Source organism: Schistocerca americana, chromosome 8 (genome assembly GCF_021461395.2).
Source record: "Schistocerca americana isolate TAMUIC-IGC-003095 chromosome 8, iqSchAmer2.1, whole genome shotgun sequence".
Lineage (NCBI taxonomy): Eukaryota > Metazoa > Arthropoda > Insecta > Orthoptera > Acrididae > Schistocerca > Schistocerca americana.
In genome coordinates, this window is record NC_060126.1 from 240,926,235 (window position 1) to 240,933,053 (window position 6,819).

Below are 6,819 nucleotides of genomic sequence, written 5' to 3' on the forward strand. Positions count from 1 at the left end.
TCTACCGCGATTTTGGTAGTGTTACCTAGTGAAATGTCAACAAAGACATCAATGTATGCGAATATAGCAATGCATTGTGATTGAGGCAAATCATGGACTGTTAAGATGTTAGCTGTGATCGGAATTTATATAGAATGCAGTGACTTACATTCTGCAAAGATATTTTCGTCTAACGACTAAGCCCGCGGGAGTGGCCGAGCGGTTATAGGCGCTACAGTCTGGAACCGCGCGACCGCTACGGTCGCAGGTTCGAATCCTGCCTCGAGCATGGATGTGTGTCATGTCCTTCGGTTAGTTAGGTTTAAGTAGTTCTAAGATCTAGGGGACTGATGACCTCAGAGCCATTTGAACCATTTTTCTAACGATTAAATCTTTTATTTGTGTGCCTAGTCAGAACTTGACAATACCCCGTTGACAGACTTTTGACGAACAACCACAAGTTCAGTTCCTTTGCGTACGTGCTTTCAGTTTATGTTTTGTAAAATTTTTGTATATTTATGTATGTCAAATTTTCGTAGTTTTGACATTCGAAGATAACACAAAAACGTACGAAAATTTTATGAAATGGGATGGGGGATTATGAAAGATGGACATATATAGAGGTGGACTGGACATTCATTTGCGGATAGTTTCAGAATGTAGAACGGAGGCTAGTCGAGTATTGAACACGGACTAAGTTGGCAGAGCTTCTAGCGTAGTGCATATTTTAGAAGAATTTTGCTGAAGAAAAGGGTTGGGAATCATTAATCTGATGTAAGTATTGAAAGACGTGGCATTTATGGAACAGAGAGAACGGATTTGCATTATAGATACGTTTTAAGGCAATAATTTTGGCTGCCGCATACTGATAATGTTAGCGATTCTCGCGACGGAACGGTCCACCTTCCAACTTCAGTTTAGGTCATTTCAGTTTGCATAATCGTAAAATCATTGCCTTGTAAGACATTTTTAAAAAAAGTAAAGATTTTGGTTTCCTGTGAGTTGTGAAATAAGAGTTTTTTTAGTATGAGAAATTTGTCCCAGTCTTTCTCCTAGTAGTTTAGGTTTACTTTAACACATTTTAGACGGCACGATTTCTTCATGCTGTGCTGTTGCTACTGATTATGCCGTAATTTTTCAGGTGAGATACTTTTCATTTTTCTGTTGTTTCTTTCGTTTCTCGTCTCACGTTTCTACTGCACAAATTCTAAGCATTCTCTTTGTAATTAAGATGCCATGGGCCAGTGAACAATTTGTGTTTCATAGAGTTGCTACGTAATTTCAGTGAACGAACTTTTGTGGGCAGTGTACTGTTTGATATTGAAAGTGGTTTTTGAGTAACAGTTCCGATTTAATATCCTACACAGTGAACGCCAGCTAGTTTCGTCTCTATGCAAATGTGTGCACTGAGACACGCTGTTTGCTATAGTAATTTAGTAATTTTAGTTAAACTTTTTATAGCAAAGGACAGTACATTCAGCTTTAAGTAAGAAGCAGCCAAACATTTTAATGCTCATCAACGCACGAACGATGGAGTCAGAGCAAATAATTTTCACCGTCAGATCATCGAAGTTATGCGCTGTCTGGCTTACTAGCACTTGGATGGGTAACAGTACGGGACTGCCGAGCGCTGTTTGCATGCGGGCTGTACTCAGCCCTTGTGAGGCCAATTGAGGAATTACTTGACTGAGATGTAGCGGCTCCGGTCACGAAAACTGAAAACAGCCGAGGGAGCGGTGTGCTGACCATCTGTCCCTCCATGTCCGCATCCAGAGACGGCTAGCGGCTGACGATGTCACGGCGGTCGGTCAGTACCGTTAGACCTTCGAGGTCTGTTCAGACGAGAAATCAAACACTGACATATAATGAATTAAGGGAGTTTACAAAGTTGGTCCAGGCCCCGGTCAGCTATAAATGAATGGTCCAGAGCCACGTTCAGTTTTTCAGATGACCATTGAAACTGTAACGCCTTGAACAGGGCATGCGACAGACGTGAAACTGCAATGTAGTGTGCTGCACGCTTGGATGTGCAAATGAATATCATTTCAGCGTAACCGAAGAAAGTATTTAGGAATTATGCAACCTACATTTTGTGTACGAGGAAACATGATGCCTTGGTTTACTCGTTCAGAAATCTCATTCGACTGTTGTTTGCTCGTAATAAGGTTCCGTAAGAGACGGAAACGTGTACTAGCACGTGACAGAAACCGACAGTGGCAGGACTGTGGGCTATTAAGACTGCTGTTAATCTCTGCGGGAGACCCTTATTCTTGTTTGTCGGAATGCCACTACTGTCGTGCGAATATGGAATCTTTCGGTTCAGATGGCTATTCAATCGTCATACAGGATCTCCATGGCTCCACATGACTCGTGCCCCAGAGGAAATAATATTGTTCTCTCCTCCGTCTAGGATCGTACAGCCACGTCATGTGCCTCGAATTAGGAAACTCACTTATTTGCAGTAATGCAAGTATCGACACAGTGTGAAGCCATCTGAGACATCACAGTTCGTCAACACATTGACCATTGTTGCGGCTCCGTGGACTCGATAGTGTGATTGTCTTCACACAGTCTAGTGTGGTAAAGGATGTATTCAAATATCTTTCGGGCCGGGACATAAGAATCACTCTCCCAAAATAGAACACAACTACCTTTATGATCAGGATGTTGCCTTCTGTCAGCCTATGTGATACGATCAGTAGGGCAGACTGTCATTAGAAGTGTTGTAGTTTTATACTTTCTTGTAACTCATTTATTGCCCAAACGGTATTTGTAGGTAAACTACTCGTCATCTAGCGTCACCATGTACGCCGAAAGACATAATTTGTCCTAATGTCCGTTGCTCTCATAATTTTTGCTCAAATGGCACTTTGTAGTTTTTCTGAAATTATTCCGGAGCATCTTGAGATATGTCCTACCATCGTATCCCTTCTTCTAATCAGTGTATTTCGTATTCCATTTCTCGCTGATTCCGCGGAGAGCTTCCACATTTCATATCTTTTCAGTCTTCTTAGAATGGTGAACCGCAACAGTTATGATCACTTACTTGATAGTGTGTCGATGCACTCTTGGAAAGCAATACAGCAGCGATTCTTCTACCATTAATTTCAAAGCCCTTGGTAGGTTTCCAGAGGTATGTGACACCAGGTATCTACGCACAGGTGACGAAATTCCCGTAAATTACAGGCCGCTTTTTTATGGTCTTGGAGCTATCGGCCAACAGCCTCACAAACGTACTGCGTCTAGTTGAGATTAGGGGGAATTTGGCGGCCAAGAAATCTACGTGAGTTCGCTGTCATGATTCTCAAACAATAATAGCGTGAATATGCCCTTGTCAAACGGATGGTTATTCCACTGGAAGGATGTCAGGGAAGAAATAAAAGAAGAAACGATGTAGGAGTTCCGCAACACTGTACAAGCAGTCAAAAGCTGTTATACTACAGGTTGTTTATAAATGAATATCGGTTTTTTTATAATATTTATTACGGTAAACCTACAGCTATAAATGATATGTCAATGAAAGAGCAACTCAAACAGTTTTACCAAGAACCTTATAAATGTCCAATGTGAGCACCATTTGTCACACGGCACACATCAAGTCTATAGCCGAGTTATTCCCAAACTTTTCTTTTTTGCTGAACCTACTGTAACTGGCACTTCTTACCTTGATACACTAGAGCAGTGGCTCTTCCCTCAGCTGGAAGAAGATGAGCCAGAGAACTTCATTTTCCAGCAATATGGTGCGCCACCTCACTGGCATAGCGGAGTACGTGATTGAACTTCACTGTACCCAAGCGCTGGATAGGCGGCAAGGGGCCCAATGTTAAGGCTTGCTTTGCATGGCCTCCACGATCACATGACCTAACGCAATACGATTTTTTTCCTTTGGGGCTTCATCAAGGATCGTGTGCACGTGCCTCCGCTACCAGCAGACCCCCCTGAATTCAGAAACCGGATTGAAGCAGCTGTTGCTACAATCACTGAACACACACAATATCATAACGCGTTAAAACCCCGATATTCATGTATAAGCACCCTGTACTTTTGGTTACTACCACAGGATCAATAGAAGCCCAGATGAATATCCCTTGAGTATCATACTACCCACATCAACCTACAATCATGGCGCGGTAGATGTTTCGAGCAGCTGTTCGGATAAAGTGCGGCATGCCCAGACACTACTGGTGCAATAGGAAACGCGATTCCTCCGACTACGCTGAACGGCCCAGCCTCGATGATCCTTTGCCCACTGAATCGCAGTGGATAATACGATGAACGCAGGGTTCGAACCCCGTGTTCGATAATGTGCGCTGAACGGTGTGCTCCGAAATTCTTCTGCCTGCAGCAGCACTGTACTCCGTCGTCAGACCTTCCAAAGATCACAGCCTCTCCTGCTTTACACAGCGGGGAAGCCTGTGCCGTCTGAGATGCTCGCTCACACGTGCCGAGCCACATCAATCTGCCCTTCATCAAAGTCTCTTATGACAGTGGATTTCCTCCATTTGCGGCTCCTGTCATCGCTAGAACGATTCCTGTGAATAGTATCTAGATAATGTTGTGCATAATTCCCCAGCTATTTTCGGAATTCGTAACATACATACAGACGAGAAAAAATTTCAACACCAAGAAGGATCCACATCAAGAGTGGTAAACGTTTTCGTACGTCTGAGAGATGATGCCTATTCAGTCGCGTAAGAGTGACGCTAGTAGCACCTTTAAGAGGATGCAAATAAGATTTGCCTTAAACACACCGTGTAACGGTTGTGAGTGTTAGTTACCATTTAGACTGGATGTCGTGTGTTGATGTTAGTCAAGAATGCTTTTAAGGTGACACAGATGCCCTTTTCAAGACCTTACTGAGTTTGAACGAGGTCGTGTAATAGGGCTATGAGAAGCTGAATGTCCCTTCACGATACAGCAGAAAGACTTGGGAGGAACGTATTCAATGTAGATGATGCGGTGGTCGCAAGGAGACGGGGTTCCGGACGGCCACGCAGCACTACCAAAAAGAAGACCATCCTGTCGGCTTCTGGATCTGGTGTATCGTACTGTATCTACAGCATCGATCTGGGCAGCAGTTGCCAGTTGCAACCACAGTTACACAACGAACCGTTACTTAAGGACATCCTCAAGACATACGCCCTATAGCGCTCACTGACCTCAACTCACAGTCATTTTCGATTTCAATGGTCTCAAGCGTGAGCCTCACTTTGGGGCGGAGGTGGGGGGGGGGGGGGCAGCTTGGAGGTCTGTGTGTTTTCTGTTGAAAGCCGGCCCTGCCTCGCAGCCAGTAATGGCCGTGTGTTGGTTAGCAGGCCAGTACATGTTTCCGTGCTAGACACTGGAGTCTGTATCCAGAAAGTCCTGTACAGGACCTTCAACAAGCGGTCGTGCATTATCCTGCTGAAATGTAGGGTTTCGCAGGGATCGAATGAAGGGTAGAGCCACGGGTCGTAACACATCTGAAATGTAACGTCCACTGTTCAAAGTGCCGTCAATGCGAACAAGAGGTGACAGAGACGTGTAACCAATGGTACCCCATACCATCACGCTGGGTGATACGCCAGTACGGCGATGACGAATATACGTTTTCAATGTGCGTTCACCGCGATATCGCCAAACACGGATGAGACCATCATGATTCTGTAAACAGAATCTCGATTCATCCGAAAAAATGAAGTTTTGCGTTTCGTGCAACCAGGTTCGTCGTTGAGTACATCATCGCAGGCGCTCCTGTCTGTGATGCAGCGTCAGGAGTAACCGCAGACTTGGTCTCGGAGCTGATAGTCCATGCTGCTGCAAACGTCGTCGAACTGTTCGTACAGATGGTTGTTGTCTTGCAAACGTCCCCATCTGTTGACTCAGGGATCGAGACGTGGTTGCACGATCCGTTACAGTCATGCGGATAAGATGCCCGTCATCTCGACTGCTAGTGATACGAGGCCGTTGGGATCCAGCACGGCGTTCCGTATTACCCTCCTGAACCCACCGATTCCTTCTTACACGAGGCATCACAACAACGTTTCACCAGGCAAAGCCGGTCGACTGCTGTTTGTGTATGGGAAATCGGTTGGAAACTTTCCTGATGTCAGCACGTTGTAGATGTCGCCACCGGTGTCAATCTTGCGTGAATGCTCTGAAAAGCTAATCATTCGCATATCACAGCATCTTCTTCCTGTCAGTTAAATTTCGCGTCTGTAGCACGTCATCTTCGTGGTGTATCAATTTTAATGGCCAGTAGTGTATATCGGATGAGCACAAATACTATCGTTTATATTGCTCTGTAATACAGCTTTTAGAATACGGATTGTATGCAGTTCCATAAATAGACAATAACTAAAATGTGGCACCCCGTTTATCATTCTTTAGTTTTCTAAGCATCCTCTTTGAAACGGTACAGTACTGAACAGATTATTCACGATTCTCTTGTGATATTTACCGAAAAAAAGTCGTTTTCCTTTAAATAACAAAAGAGTTTGTTTATCTTTTCCAGAAGGGCGTCGTATATCTACACAACTATGTGATGGAATGGGATAACCACATTATTTTACGTACCAAGAAGCTACGACACCTGTAACTGAAAAGAAAACCATATAGACGGCATTATATACCGTCCACAGCAATAAATCGGTTTCCCAACAGTGAAGAGACGAATTTCACTATTTGTTGCCACATGTGAGGCACAAACGTCAAGATTGTTCAAGAAACTCACTTCTGAAGCACAAATAATTACATTTACATAAATAATCGTGTTGAAAGTGACTATCATAATAACAGAGAAGAACAGAGATATACGAGGTGCGACAATAAAGTAATGAGACTTACGTGAAAAAAATGTTG